Raw genomic sequence first — 16471 nt, forward strand, 5'->3', positions numbered from 1 at the left:
CCCATGGTCCTGGGAATATTTTGGGAAGTGGTTACATCTTGAGTAATGGAGAATACCAGTTGAATCCCACATTGTGTGAAATATGTCTCCATTGGAGAGATTTACCATTTGTCTTCCCAGTATCCATTTGCTATTTTTAAGGTAAAATGACACCTCAAATTCCATCTGGGGAACCACTCTCTCCCACTCTCAGGCCACATAGTTTAAAAAGCATCACATCCATTCTTAACATTCTCTTTTGTTAGAGGATTTAGTTCATTCATCCTCCATGTGACCCAGTCGGAACGAGGCATAAGGAGACTGTTGTTCTTTCCCAAGGGACTTGAACCTGGAAGTAGGTGAGCTGGTGCTACTGTTGCCACCTTGCCACCACAGGTAAGTGAAGAATAAGGCCAATGAGTGGATGAACACAGAGCCCACTGAGAGGTGGACAGAAAATGGGTCTTGATGACATTTTTGGAGCCTAAATGAAACTGTTATTGAAGAAAGTCCCATCCTGGAATTTTTACCTATGTGAGCCAATAAACTTTCTTCTGCCTTGAGCTAGTTTTGGTGGAATTTTTTTTTTGTTTTTTTTTTTTTTCATTTTCAACAGAAGAGAGTTGATTTGGTTTGGCTGTGTCTCCACCCAAGTCTTATCTTGAATTCTAGTTCCCATAATCCTCACATGACATGGGAGGGACCTGGTGGGAGGTAATTGAATCATGAGGGTGGTTTCTCCCATTCTGTTCTTGTGATAGTGAGTTCTCATGAGATCTTATGGTTTTATAAGCATCTGGCATTTCCCCTGCTTGCACTCCTTCTCTCTCCTGCCGCTGTGTGAAGAGGTGCCTTCCACCATGATTGTAAATTTCCTGAGGCCTCCCCAGCCCTGTGGAACTGTGAGTCAATTAAACCTCTTTTCTTTATAAATTAGCCAGTCTTGGGTATTTCTTCATAGCAGCGTGAGAACAGACTAATACAAGAGTCCTAACTGGAAAAAGATCTCTTTCTCCCCACTCAATGCCATAACGAACTATAGATAGAGCTTGTCTGTTAGGTGGCTGTTTCGCAAACCAAGGACAAAATGGAAAACTGGCAAGTCATGGGCAATTTTATGCTCTGAGATAATGTAAAGACAATCTCCCCAACATAGAGCACATTTCTGCAGGGATTGCTGGTTACATACTGTGATAGTTGTTCTTTCCGTCTTAAAGTCCTGATTATAGCTGGGCATATAATCGATTTTTTAAAAAGACTTCATCAGATTCTTTTGTGACTCAGCATGGCCATCTGACTAATCTCTGGCCAATGGGATTTAAGCAGCTTCTCCAGGTAATTTCCTTAAAAGATAGCCAGGATGTGCCCTTTGTCCTTTTTTCTTTGTCCTTTCCTTCATCGTGCTGCCTAAAATGTGGGTTTAATGGCTGGAATTCTAACTATCATCTTGTATCATGAGGCCAGATTTCTACTTCAGAAATGGCAGAGCCATGAGCTAAAAAGATTCTGGATCCGTAGGAACTTCAGGGAACAAGCTATCTTACAGCTCTGGTTTGCCAACATTTGAATTCTTACTTGAGAAAGAAATAAACCTCTGTCTTATTTAAGTCACTGTTATTTTGAGTTTTTGTTAGCATCAAGCTTAATCCTAATTAAGGCAGTTCCAAAAATATGTTTTACAAGAAATTATTTTCTCCATCTTTCTTTGACTATCCATGAAACTGAAAATGAGTACAGCTAATGTATGTAAAGTCCATATGATGTTGATATATTCTTTCAATATATATTATATAAGCAATTGCAGCAATGTCCAAGTTAGATTCAGTGCAAACCAAAGTGACCCAATTCTTCCTATCTGCTGGGTGCTGTGCTAGGCCAATGAGATTTGTCAATGATAAAAGTACAAATTTATTTTTTCTTTCCTTAACAAATATTTCTTTTATAAAATTTTGTACCCTTTGACTAATAACTGCATTTTTTTTCTCCCCCTGGTGCCTGGCAACCACCATTTTACTCTCTGCTTTTATGAATTTGATTATTTTACATTCCTCAAGTAAGAGATATCATGTAGTATTTGTCCTTCTGTGTCTGGTTTATTTCATTTAGCATAATGTCCTCCAGGTTCATCCATGTTGTTGCAATTGGCAAGTTTTCTTTTTTTTTTTCTTTAAGTCTGAATAGTATTCCAGTGTAGGTATGTACCACATTTTCTTTATTCATTCATCTGATGATGGATATATAGCTTATTTCCATATCTTGGCTATTGTGAATAATGCTGCAATGAACATGGGAATGAAGGTATCTCTTTGAGATCCTGATTTCCATTTTTTTTTTTTGATATCTACCTAGAAGTGGGATTGGTGGGTTTATGGTTTGTTTGTTTATTTATTTATTTATTTATTTATTTTTGAGACGGAGTTTCGCTCTGTCACCCAGGCTGGAGTGCAGTGGCATGATCTCGGCTCACTGCAACCTCCGCCTCCTGGGTTCAAGTGATTCTCCTGCCTCAGCCTCCCGAGTAGCTGGGAATCCAGGCATGCAACAACACGCCTGGCTGATTTTTGTACTTTTAATAGGGACAGGGTTTCACTATATTGGCCAGGCTGGTCTCGAGCTCATGATATCAGGTGATCCGCCCACTTTGGCCTCCCAAAGTGCTGGGGTTACAGGTGTGAGCCACTGCACCTGGCCATCATTTTTAATTTTTTGAGGAACCTCTATGCTGTTTTCCATAGTGACTTACAAATTTACATTCTTACCAACAATGTACAATGGTTCCCTTTCCTCCACATGCTCAATAACAACTTATCTTTCATTTGTTTGTTTGTTTATTTATTTGTTTGTTTTATAATAGTCATACTAACAGATATGAGGTGATATCTCATTGTGGTTTTGATTTATTTGTTTATTTGTTTTATTATTTGTTTGTTTGTTTTATAATAGTCATACTAACAGATGTGAGGTGATATCTCACTGTGGTTTTGATTTCCATTTCCCTGGTGATTAGTGATGTTGAGCACCTTTTCGTATACCTGTTGGCCATGTGTATGTCTTCTTTGAAAACTGTTCAGGTCCTTTGCCCATTTTTTAATCGAGTTACTTGCTTTTTGCTATTGAGTTGTAGAAATTATTTATGTATATTGGATGTGTCAACCCTTGATCAGATATATCATTTGCAAATACTTTCTCCCATTCCTTATGCTGCCTTTGCATTTTGTTGATTGTTCTCTTTGCTGCGCGGAATCTTTTTATTTTGATGTAATTTCATCTGCCTACTTTTGCTTTTTTGCCTGAATTTTGGTTTTATATTTAAAAAAATCACTGCCAAGGCCAATGTCAGGAAGTTATTTTCCTATGTAGTCTTCTAGGAGTTTTACAGTTTCAGGTCTTATGTTTAAATCTTCAATCCATTTTGAGTTGAGTTTTTGGTATGGTTTAAGATAAAGGTCCAATTGTCCAATTTGCATGGAGATATACAGTTTTTCCAGTACCATTTATTGAAGAGACTGTCCTTTCCCCATTGTGTATTCTTGGCACCCTTGTCAAAGATTATTTGACCATCTGTTAGTCTATATGTCTGTTTTTAAGCCAGTACCATACTGTTTTGATTACTGTAGCTTAATAACATATTTTTATTTTATTTTGAGTTTTATAGAGGCAGGGTCTCACTATATTGGCCAGGATGGTCTCAAACTCCTGGTCTCAAGCAATCCTCCTGCCTCAGTCTCCCAGTGTGCTGGGATTACAGGCATGAGCCACCACACCTAGCTTTTTATATATTTTGAAATCAGGAAGTTTGATGCCTCCTTCCAGTTATGTTCTTGATGAAAGTATGAGTTTTATACACAGATTTAATTTTTGGTTAAAAATCAATTAAATTATACTTTCAAAGATAAGATTTTGAGGTGTTTTAGAAGAGAAATGAGAAGCAAGGTGCTATGTATATTGTAGTTTGGATAAATGTTGTTCATAGAGGTATAGACACTGAAAGCCTTTGCTTCACAATAGCTATGGTACAGATGCTATAGGGCGGAAAATAATTAGTCAGGGCTGAAGTTAATAAACTACATAGGAATCACTGGATTCAATTCTATTTGTTTCACGGAGGTACTTCACATTGCTAGGTGACTTTGAAGGAAAGCAAGTATTTTTCAGCTTTAAAATTAGAAAAATTAGTGGATGTTAGGCAATCTATGGAAAATTTTGAAGTAATTATTAGTAATTTCTCAACAGTAGGTAAATTCAAATGTTCATTCCCCTGTTAAAGATATGGAGGCAGAAAATAAAAAACTAAAAATGATCATGGGAGTGGTGTTGCTAGAAACTGGGAATAACGTTCATATCCTTTAGCTTGGTGACTACCCATCTACCCACACATTCATATATGGGAGTTATTGATAGTTCTGATTTGTTTGATTGGTGAATGTCATTTTCCAAGATATGTTGAAATTCCTAGAAGAAATAAGTGTTTTGTCAGGTGTGATGAATGCAGGGAAGGAAGATGAAAACAAGACAACATAGATGTATCAGTTTTCTCTTGCTGTTAATAAACTACCCTAAAGCTTAGTGGCTTAAAACAATAGCATGTGATTCTGGAGGTTGACAATTTGGGCTGAGCTCAGCTGGGCAGTTTTGATCTCATCTTTTTCACGTGTCTTTTGCAACCCTGGGGTGACTATGTGGGTCTTCTGGGAGTTGACGGCTGTTGGTTGAAATACCTGGACTTTCCTCCACATGGTCCCTCATCCTCTAGAAGGCTAACATGCACTTATTCCCATAGTAGTAGCAGAATTTTAAGAGAAAGTGGGTTTGCATGTGGTGGCTCACACCTGTAATCCCAGCACATTGGACAGCTGAGGCAGGTAGATTGCTTGAGCCCAGAAGTTTGAAACCAGCCTGGGCAACATGGCGAAATCTTGTCTCTACAAAAATTACAAGAATTAACTGGTCATGGTGTCATGGGCCTGTAGTCCCAGCTAGTCAGGAGGCTGAGGCAGGAGGCTTGAGCCTGGGAGGCAGAGTTTGCAGTAAGCCAAGATCACGTCACTGCACTCCATCCTGGGCAGTACAGCAAGACCCTGTCTCAAAAAAAGAAAGAAAGAAGAAAGAAAAAGAAAGAAAGAAGAAAGAAAAAGAAAGAAAGAAGAAGGAAAAAGAAAGAAAGAAGAAAGAAAAAGAAAGAAGAAAAAGAAAGAAAGAAAGAAAAAGAAAGAAAGAAAAAAGAGAAAGAAAGAAAGAGAACACATACAAGGAATGTATTCTAAGGATTGGTTTTGATCTCATCTTCTGTTCCTTCCACTGCATGCTACTATAGTTTCCAAAAAACGGTAAGACCAGCCTTTTTGATGAGAGGAGCTGCAGTCACATTTCAAAGGGCACAGATACAAAAAAGGGAGGGGCGTGGCCATTTTTCAATCAATCTACTATCATGAACAGTATTGGGAAGCTGAGGGAAGATGGTCTTGATTTGTTGTTGAAAAAATGTGTGGAGAAATAGGAAGAAATAAAAAGAGGATACAGGCAGGGAGAAAGAAGGGCATCAAAGAGCAATGGCTGGTTAAAATGTGATACAAATAGCAATAGGGAACCCCGGAAGACCCTTAAGCAAGGCAGAAATGTAGACGAAGCAGAGGGCATGTATAAACATCCGCAGAGTTATAGGAGACTTCTGGCTGAGGGCCCGGCAAGATAAGTAGAGCGTTTGTATCTCTGAGTTTCTGAGTTAATGATGCCAGCAGTCTCTGGACCAGCCAAATTGTGGTGGATTTATTATTTACATTACAACTGCATTGTAAAATGAAAGCATATGTCTATATTTTCAATGCTTTGAAAATATCATTGAACATGCTGTAGAATTTTATATCCAGTATCAGGATGCAATTTCCCTATCAAATAAAATTGTTGTTTGCTTTCTGTACTCTATATTATTATGGAAATTTCACAGTTTATCAGCTACAGTGAAGTCGACTGAAATGAGTAGGCCACATATTATACAAGCTGTTTTCTCCCACCCCTCCGAATATCCTGATTCCCTTTCTATTTATGCTAATATTGTTTTATGCTAATAATGTACTTTTTCTGTTTATCTGTTTTGTTGCCATACAGCCTGATTCATAGGAGAAACGCAAATGTTTTAAAGCTCTCTGGTGGAAATGATAGTGTTCTGAAATAACTCTAGCCAGGAAACATCTTGGTGGTACCCTCTAGTTTCACTTTTCTTCCTGCCTCTCTTGATGATCCATTGCTGAACCCAACAAATAAGAAGTTGCTCAGGGCCTGGTTAATTTTGCTGATTTCTGCAAAGTATGCCTGTGTTTGTTCCTAGTGACCATAAGAGTAATAGTAACTTACTGTGCAACTGGATAATATTGGGGGAGACCCCCTTTTCCAAAAGCAATTGACCCCCTCCCCCTTTTTAAAATTGCAGTGTGAAACCAGCAAGTACCCAAATCCTGTTAGCACATAGTGTTCTTATATTTCTGAGTTCTGGAATAACAATTTAATAGGGTGTGTCTCCCCTTAATGGTTGTGATGCAGGGCAGGCAAGCCCCCAAATTTAAGGGCTTATCCTGGAGAATTCTTGGCTTTGTCCAGGAAAGAATTCAATGGCAAGCTAGCGGTGTTAAACAGCAATCTTTTATTGAACAGTAGTGCTCCTTGTGGAACAGGGCTAACTCCTAGGCAGCAGGCCTACAACCTGCAATGTAGGGGCTGTTGGCAACTGTATTTCTACCCACTTTCAATTACATGCAAATTAGGGGGTGGGTCAATGCAATTTGAGGGGATGGGTTATTTAGAACTTTCTGGGAAAGGGGCAGTAATTTTCAGGTCATTGCCATAGAAAGGGGTGGTAACTTTCAGGTCGTTGCCATGGCATTTGTAAACCATCATAGCACCGGTGGGAGAGACTTATGCTAACAGGCAATGAGGGCAGCTAGCTTTCCTCACCATCTGCTGGGTCCTGCAGTTTTCTTCGCTTTATTCCCTTGGAACCTGGAAATGAGTCCCGCTGGTGTCCTACCTCAGTTGCATGTTTTGAAAAATACACCGCATTAGAGCTTGGTAGCTCCTATTTTCTCTAAAAGTGGTCTTCAGGTCTTGTGTCCATTTTCTCATTTTAATTTGTTGCCTTGCATTTGGCTGACTGTGGATTCTGAGCAGGAGGGAAGGATCAGCTGGCAAAGCAAGGAAAAGTACGGTGGGAGGGTCCTTCCCTGGTTAGGGGTCTAGGGGATAGTTGTTTAACCTGTAAGTGTGAGAGATTTTATAAAGAAAATATTCAGAAAAATCGCTTCTCGGCCTTTTGGTTAAGATCAAGTGAAGAAAATATTCAGAAAATATCCGCTTGTGTAAAATAATATTTAAAGAACAAATGAATGTTTCTGGTAGCATGTCTTCATTATAAAGCCAAGTCAGTTAATCCTTGTGGCTGAGAGCATGACCTTTGACGCTAGTTTCCACCTCTTCCTAGCTGCATGACTGTGGGCAAATATGTTAAACCTCAGTCAGTCTCGGCTTAATAATAACTCATAAGAATGTGTCAAAAGTTAAATTAATAAGTGTATTTGGTGCACAGTGCTTGGCATACAGTAAGGGCTCAGCACTGGCATCATCGTCATTATCGCTGTTGTTGTCATCATTGTCATTAACCAGCCTCCTCACATCTATTTTCTTATGCTGGTGTTCAAGGCCAAACTCTATCAATCATGTGATGTTGACTAGTAGGTGCTAGGTACATAGCCCTCAACAAGTTTATGAGAAATAAGGGAATGAGTGAGTCAATCTATCAATCATATTGTAATTACAGTGGTGCAGTGGTGTGTGTGCGTGTGTGTGTGTGTGTCTTTAAAAGGAGGATTCATTAACTGAGCGTGATGGTGAGCACCTATAGTCCCAGCTACTCAGGAGGCTGATGTGAGAGGATTGCTTGAACCCAGGAGTTCAAGCCACTGCACTACAGCCTGGGTGACAAAGCAAGATTCTGCCTCAAAAAGAATAAATAAATAAAATAAAATAAAAGGAGGATTCAACCCAAATAAATAGATAAGTGCTTTTGATGACCTATAAATGGTGGAATTACTAGTAACAAAAAACTTTCACCAGGGATTTATTGATGTGTTTGAAAATCCTAAATAGAAAACCAATAGCAAGTACGTAGAAGAAGCATTGCCTCAAGGCACCCAGGCCCTCACTTGACTTATCTCTGTCTTATCTCCCAAGGCTGCACCTGAGGCTCCCCCTTTGGAATTCTAGGGCTCAGAGGAGTCTGGGTGAACACAAATGCCCTAAAGAAATATTGCAATTAATGTCTTTGTAGCTTGACTGTTTTAATAATGCTTTAAAAATTGTTTGAAAAAAGGGCAATGTTCATAGCTAGAGACTGAATTTCAGGCAACAAATACATCACATTATTCTAGACATCTTGGCCATCACAACTTCATGATAATGTGCCCTGTTTTTCAGGAAAGGCTGGGCATGGTGGCCCATGCCTGTAATCCCAGCACTTTGGGAGGCCGAGGTGGGAGGATTGCTTGAATCCAAGAGTTTGAGATCAGTCTGGACAATATAGTGAGACCCCGCCTCTAAACAAAAAAACAAATTTAAATTATCTGGGAATGGTGGCACATGCCTGTAGTCTCAGCTACTTGGGAGGCTGAGCAGGGGAGGATAGCTTGAGCCAGAGAGGTCAAGGCTGCAGTGATCATAGCTGCAGTGAGCTATGATCACACCACTGAACTCCAGCCTGGGTGACAGAGCAAGATCCTGTCTGAAAACAACAACAACCACAAAGTCCCCCTGCCCCCCGCCCCAAAAAACACTGAGGAAAATTCTAAAATTATGAAGTACAGAAAGCGTCAGGATTGTTTTCAAATTTACTGAAGTCTCTGACTTTCCACACTCTGGTCTCTAATTAACCTCTTTCCCAAGACTTCCCAGGGTGTTATCTTCTTCTGAATTGGTGCATTCTCCTTACAGCCCCTCCTTAAACAACCTCCTCTTGCTTTTAGGGACCTCTCTCCTTTCCCCGTTTAAATCCTATCCATCTTTCAAGTCCTAAGACAAATTCTATCTCTTCTAGGATATAGTTTTCTACAGCTCTCTCCCTTATTTAGATCCACACAGTGTAGCATTTAATTGTTCTGTGTTAGCTTTGTCTTCCTAAGTAGGTCACGTTCTCCTTGAGGGCAAAGATTATGCTTTAGTTTCCCTTGTTTCTCACTTGGAGAGGCTGGGAGTGATATATACATAGTAGGTGCTGATTAAATATTTGTTGATTGATTCCCTGCAAAGGAGTAGCTGCAAACTAAAGTTAAAGCACTAAACAAACCAAAGCAGTGATCTGAATCTCCCTTTGGGAAGATACTCTTACGGGAATGGAAAAAATTCTTCAAAGAGCCTTGTCAGCTAATGTTCTTTTTTGAATGCCCTTCTAATGAGATATCAGGTGGGGGTGGCGCAGGGCTGCAGGAGCACTGTTCTCCTTCCCTGTATAGTTTGGGGTCAGCTACCAAGGACATCCCAGGAGAACAGGGACTCTGGGGTACAGAGGCATGAGGATAGGATATAAAACAAAAAGGAAGTGAAATGCTTGTACACTCATGTCTACACCCAAGAATGTGTAATGCAAATCTCTTACCCACAAACCAGAATGAAGAGAGGTTTGATCCTGCAGCTAGAAAATAAGAGCAAGAGTGAGAGAGAGAGAGAGAGAGAGAGAGAGAGAGAGACAGAGAGAGAGAGACAGAGAGAGAGACAGAGCCCGGAGGCTCTTTGGGGGTGATAATATTCTCTAAAGCTGGGGAGGGGAGAGCTGATAAAAAGTGCTTGTTCACACTTAGCAGCATGAAAGGTGACTGAGAATTAGCCTAAGCCTCTGTGCCTAGCCTCTTTATAATGTACTGAAAGTTTCATAGCTCTATGCAGGGCAGAGACTGGGCAGGGTACAATTCTTTACAAGACTAAATCTTCAGGGATCTAAGGAAAGGGAAAAGAATGAATGAGAGGCACACTAGCAGGGTTGGGATAAATGGGTGCAGGAGGAGAAAAGCTGCTTCTTCCTCTTCTCTGGAGAGATCAAGGATGAGTGGATAGAGGGCTGTGTGAGCACATACACTTCAGAACCTGATGATGGGTAGTGGCTGAGGCCACTCATACAAACATGAAAATCACTGCTGAGTTGATGCACATTCATTTCTGATAGCTCAGCAATCTTACCATAAATAGGGAAGAGCAGATGCCATTCATTGTTCTGGAATTGGAGGCACGGGCTCATTGTCTTGCTTGAGATATTTGGACCAGCATCATTTATTAATCTAAATATTCAGTAAAAGTGGAAAGTCAAGGATTCTCAGGTTATGGAAATTAGTGATACCCTCCAACAGAAATAGACGTCAACTCTACTCTTACAGATGCTGATGAAAAAGTAAAATGATTTGGTGGCCCATTGGCCAATTTACCTATTCATCTCTCTACCATCTATGAGTCTATATTTTTGATGCATTTCAAAGTAAATTGCAGACATCAACACACTTAACCCTAAATACTTCATAATGCACATATATAACTAAAGTTCAATATATGTTTACAGTTTTTTTCTTATGATATAAGATTAGCAAGGTTGCTTATATACAATGTAAATTGCTTACCTATAAGATGGAATGGTCCCTAATGTGGATGTTATTATCCTTAAGTGGAATTTTAATTTCCACTCTAGGTCCAAAATATTTCCTTTGTAAAATAATTCCTTTGAAATGATAATGGAACATATGAAACACACACACACACACACACACACACACTTCATCTCTCCTCTTGGATCTTTGAACATACACATACACTCTCTTCGTCTCTCCTCTTGGATCTTTGAACTTTGCTTCTGCTTAAAATCTCTCAGGATGGTTTCTGTAACTCTTTTTGGGGAGCGTTTGTTCCCTCTGGGTATGAGGCTCATCCACGGGTTCTTAAATATTGTAAAACCACCCATGTCCCACAGGTATAGCTGGGAAGACTGTTGGGTGATTCTGAGAAAGGAAAAGCAGGCGAGGAGAAGAGGTTAGGATATTTTTTATGGGAAAAAGCCATAACCAATGTCTAGATGGTTGAATATGCAATAAGCTGCCTGCTATTGCCCTGGGTTCTCAGCGGATATTCATAGCACAGAATATTCCAGGCAAAGTACTAGTTTGGTTTCACCCTTGCTCTGCTTGGCAGTCCAGCAGCGCATGGGTAGGGGAGGCCTTCCCAGCAGAAGACACTTTCAGATGTGACCTTTCCTCACTACTTACATTGAGAAGGAAGAGGGTAGAGCAGAGTAGGCTGGAGATCTAAGAGCACAGTGCTCGGAGGAGAGATGGTGGGAGAGAGAACGCAGCCCCAGTCACTCTCCTTTATGACTTCCGGAGTCTGCTAGTGCCACAGTTCTCAAGTGTGCTTTGGGGGGTGGAGGGGGGTGCTCTGGAGGTCCCTTATGACTTCCGGAGCTCACTAGTGCCACAGTTCACTTAGGGACCCTCTCAGGGTATGTGTGAGGTCATCCCTTTTCCAACTGCGTAGTCATGTGAAGCTGAATTTTCTTTAGCTACACCACTAAAACAACATATTGCAACAAAGCGAATGCAGAAGTGGATATGAGAACCTAGCTGCCTTTTCTTAACATAGGTGTTAAAGAGACTTGCAAAAATGCAAAGTAATGTTACTCTTCTCATAAATTTTTAACTTTGGAAAATATAGTTTTTTAAATGGAATAAAAATGCTATCTATGTGTTATGTACCTTAGCATGTAATGGGTTTATTGTTCTTTTAAAATAAATGTCTACATGAATATTTAAAGTTTTCTTACTTTTAATTTCTTTCTCTCTCTCCCTTTCCTTCCTTCCTTCCTTCCTTCTTTCCTTCCTTCCTTCTTTCCCTCCTTCCTCCCTCCCTTCCTCCCTCTCTTTCTCTTTCTCTCTTTCTTTCTTTCTTGACAGAGTCTTGCTCTGTTGCCCAGGCTGCAGTGCAGTGGCACAATCTCAGCTCACTGCAACTTCTTCCTTCCGGGTTCAAGCAATTCTCCTGTCTCAGCCTCCTGACAAAGTGGGATTACAGCCGCCAGCCACCATGCTTGGCTAATTTTTGTATTTTTAGTAGAGACAGGGTTTCACCATGTTGGCCAGGCTGATCTCAAACTCCTGACCTCAAGTTATCCGCCTGCCTCGGCTTCCCAAAGTGCTGGAATTACAGGTGTGAACCATTTTAATTTCTAATATCATCACTAATAATCTACATAAATAAAAGCTCTTTGGGGTTCCCGATAATCGCTGAGTGAAGAGGCTCTGAGACTAGAGTTTGAGAACATCTGCCTAAGGAAGAGCTTACGAATTCCAAAACCATGGCAGGAATGGCGATCCTTAGAGAAGATGGATTCATTTCAGGGACATGTTAACTGTAAAAAGATCAACTCTTCCTCTCTGAACCAACAGCCTGTGTCTACTCCCAAGTGCAAGTGTCCTGAGAGAGGTATGGCTGCATGCCTGCCAGGGAGTTTCCTTCCTTTACTTCATAGCACTGTTTGTTCACAACATTTTCTTCCTTATTGACTTGAACACAAGGACACCGCCTACCTCATGTCTTCCTTCTTCCCGTGGATGTCCAGATGAAGCACTCCACACTCCTTTGAGTGAGATAAACAAGGAAGATGTGTGCTTAGTCCAGAGGTTTCATCAAGAAATGAAAGCAGAGACAATAAAGTTTTGGTCTTGGTTCTCCTGTTGGCTTCAGAATGAACATAATTAAGATGATTAACGATCAACTCAGGCCTGAAAAATGAGTAACTGTAGGTCATGTTGCCATGAAGTTACGAAGAAAAAGAACTCTTCAGAGGTGTATACATGTTCCTGGCCACTCTGCTTCTTAGGGTGGAGTTAGAGGACTCCCCGCCCTCCTTGCCTGCGAAGGAGGAGGCGTGGCCACACAGATAAAGCTGGTCTGAAAAGAGTATGGCTTTATTTGTTCTGGGGCCAGGTGAGCTTGCAAATCCACAAACTCAGGATCTGGCTGACTTAACCACCCAGCACAGGTGTCTCTGGAAAAAGTTGGCTACCACCCCTGGGTAGACCCTTTCACCAGTTAGCAGAAAGGGAGGCGCTGAGTCACCATCACCAAATTATTTTCCCTGAATTTCCCAATTAGATACTTTAGTCTTTCTTTACTGGCAAGGAGTGAGAATGTGCAGACAGGCAAAGCGTGTTAATGCTGGTGCAGCCCCCTCTGCTTGGAAGGAGGTTCAGGAATCAGGTACAAGTCTTATTGCCAAGCACATGCCTTCATTTGTTGAAGGGTCACTGAGTGCCTATCTGTGGCACTGACCTAGTTACGGCTTCTGAAAGAAACTGTCTTGAGCGGGGAGCTTCAACTGGGCACTGGAGGAGCTGGGAGGCAAAGGACCAGCCTGTTCATTGGCTAGAGAAATCCAAGGCTGATATCAGAGATCACATGATAAACACCAGGCAAGAGGGCTCAGAGATGGGCATCAAGGTCAGCCCTGGAGCCATGAACTCCTTACATATGTGAGGAACTAGAAAGGGGTGGTGTTCCAGACAGTTGTCTTGCTCCCTGGCTTCCACACTCGCAGCCTACCTCTGGGAGCCAGTGGGGTGTTTTGTACACAGATGAGTAAGGTTTGCTAACAGGACCAAGGATAGAGTGATCAGAGTTGTGTTTCACAAAGATAATTTGTTAGGTACCTACTACACGCTAGATTCAGGTACTAATCCAATATTGTACCTGGGTCGCTAAGACTCCAACTTCCCAAGACCCCTCCCTTTCTGGGGGCAGAGTTAGGGCATTTGGTAATCTTCCTCAGCATCCACGGTAGCTTGGCTGCTGCCCTTGCCTTTAGTCGCAGCTGTGGCCGACCCTAAGCTTCTTTGATATAGGTGTTCTGCTCTGTTCTTCCTGTACTTCTGTTTCTTGTGTGGCTGCCTTTCCTCATGGCCAGTCCTCTTTTAAGCACCACTATTCTAGGTCCAGCATTCTTTTTTATTTTTTATTGAGATAGAGTCTGGCTCTGACACTCAGGCTGGAGTGCAGTGGTGTGATCTTGGCTCACTGCAACCTCCACCTCCTGGGTTCAAATGATTCTCCTGCCTTAGCCTCCTGAGTAGCTGGGATTAGAGGTGCCCACCACCATGCCCAGCTAAATTTTGTATTTTTTAGTAGAGATGGGGTTTTACCATGTTGGTCAGGCTGGTCTCAAACTCCTGACCTCAGGTGATCCACCTGCCTCAGCCTCCCAAAGTGCTGGGATTACAGGAGTGAGCCACCACGCCAGGCCATGGTCTAGCATTCTCAAGCTGGAGCGTGTCCCTCCTCATTCCAGCTAATTGCAACTCTTGGGTGATCAAAGAGTCTTGCTTATTGTATTTGGTAGTGGTTTCTGCCGAGACACTTAGAACGGATTCTCTAGAATCAGAGCAGCTGGGTCTGTAAAGGGCAGTTTTTGATGGCACAGCAACTTGCTGTGGAACAGCAAGAATTCTTGAATTCTTCACTCACTCTGAACCAGGGTCTGAAGGTGGATCATGTGTAGAGTGATCACATAATTTGTGGTCCAAGCTGAGATAATTTTGAGAATGAATGGAAGTGCTATGAATAATGACACCAGTGCAACAGGGGTCCCTGAGATTGCCGTTCTGTTCTTCCTCACACGTGCCTGATCTTTTTAGGGGTAGTGTTCAGTGATTAGTCTGACAGTTTCTTCTTCCTTTTTCTTTTTTTGGTTTAAAGACAGAGTCTCACGCTGTCACCTAGGCTGGATTGCAGTGGCACAATCATAGCTCACTGCAGCCTTGAATTCCTGGGCTCAAGCAATCCTCCCCTCTCAGCCTCCTGAGTACTTGCAACTACAGGCAAGCCACCACCACACTCAGCTAACTTTTAAACATTTTTTGTAGGGATGGGGTCCTGCTATGTTGCCCAGGGTGGTCTTCAACACTTGAGGACTGAACTCAAGCAATCCTCCCACCATGGCCTTTCAAAGTGCAAGGATTATAGGTGTGAGCCACATCACTCAGCCTGACAGTTTTTTTATTTTCTCCCAGGAAAACCTAGGAAGTTTTCATGTGAATCCCATGCCTGCTGAACTGCTCAGATAAAATAAAAATAGTAGCTAACATTTATATAGCACTTACCATATGGTAAACACTGTTCTATGTGTTTTGCATTTGTTAACTTATTCAATCTTCCCAATCCCATGAGATTGGTATTCTATTTTTGTTTCCATTTTACAGATGGAAAAATAGGAACACAGAGGTTAAATAGCTTGTCTAAGCAGCAGAGCCAGAATTTGAACCTAAGAGGCTCCAGAGCATGTGCATGTGAATACTGCATCATGTTGCCTCTGCCCTGCAGCCTTATAATTTAGTTCCAACCAACATTTATTGAGGACCTGCTACATGCCTGGATGTGTGCTGGGTACTAGTGGTGCCAAGTCTAATGAACATGATGCCTTCTATGTTTCAGTTCCCCATCAGGGACAATGAATGAGGCCTGCTCTTGTACTGGGAAAATAATCTATAGGGTGTCCTGTGGGGAAGGCCAGGTATACCATCATGCAACATGCAGATTTATATTCAGCTTACAGTTTATCTTATTTGGATGGCCACTGCTGAATTACCTTAGTTCTCAGTTCTCAGACTTCGGTGTTATGAGTTGTTCTTTGAACCCATAATTAAAATCTTTCAATCAGAGGCAGTGCTCCCAAAGCAATGTGCACTGTTTATGAAACTACCAAGGGAATGTTCTCAATAGGCAAGGAAGGTTAATGAGAGCACACTGGTGGCTTCGTTTGTGGCTGCCTCTTGGCAACCCCATGCTGTTACCCCCATCTTGTTTTATACACCAAACATCTTGTTTTGGGGACTTTGCAGAAAGAAGATGGGAGCAGACCCTCCAGGGACAACATTTTTTCAATTTATTTCCTTAAGAAGTATGATGTGTAGGGTGGCGATGTGCAATTCTGACTACCTTAATATGGTTTCCTCTAAGAATTCATGATGTTGAAACAGAGGCATTTGAATAAAACAAGGGGAAGGTTTTCATCTTGGCGAGGTACAAGGGCTTTTTTTTTTTTTTTTTTTTTGGCATGAGCACACCCTTGAGAAACAGAGCGCTTATTGTTCAGCATATCAGGGCTCTGTGCCGGTCAAGGAAATGCTGATGAAGTACTTACGCTCGGTGGAGGGGTGAGGAGTGGGAGGTCCTCATGAGATGGATTTATTTAGCCTGCCCTTCCAGATAGCCTTCCAATCGTGTAAAGGCGGTGGTGTGTGTGTGCATGCCTGTGTGTTTAAAATTAGAAAAATCACAGAAATGTACAAGGAGCCCTCGTGCCCTGACTGTCCCCAGTTCATGGAATTGTTTGCCTGCTTTGGTTCACATCGTGCTGCACTATGTACAACGCACACGAACATACCCTGTCTCGTCTGAATGAAAAACTTTGAAGGAAGTTAGG

The sequence above is a fragment of the Pan paniscus genome, chromosome 17, assembly GCF_029289425.2.
Source record: "Pan paniscus chromosome 17, NHGRI_mPanPan1-v2.0_pri, whole genome shotgun sequence".
Lineage (NCBI taxonomy): Eukaryota > Metazoa > Chordata > Mammalia > Primates > Hominidae > Pan > Pan paniscus.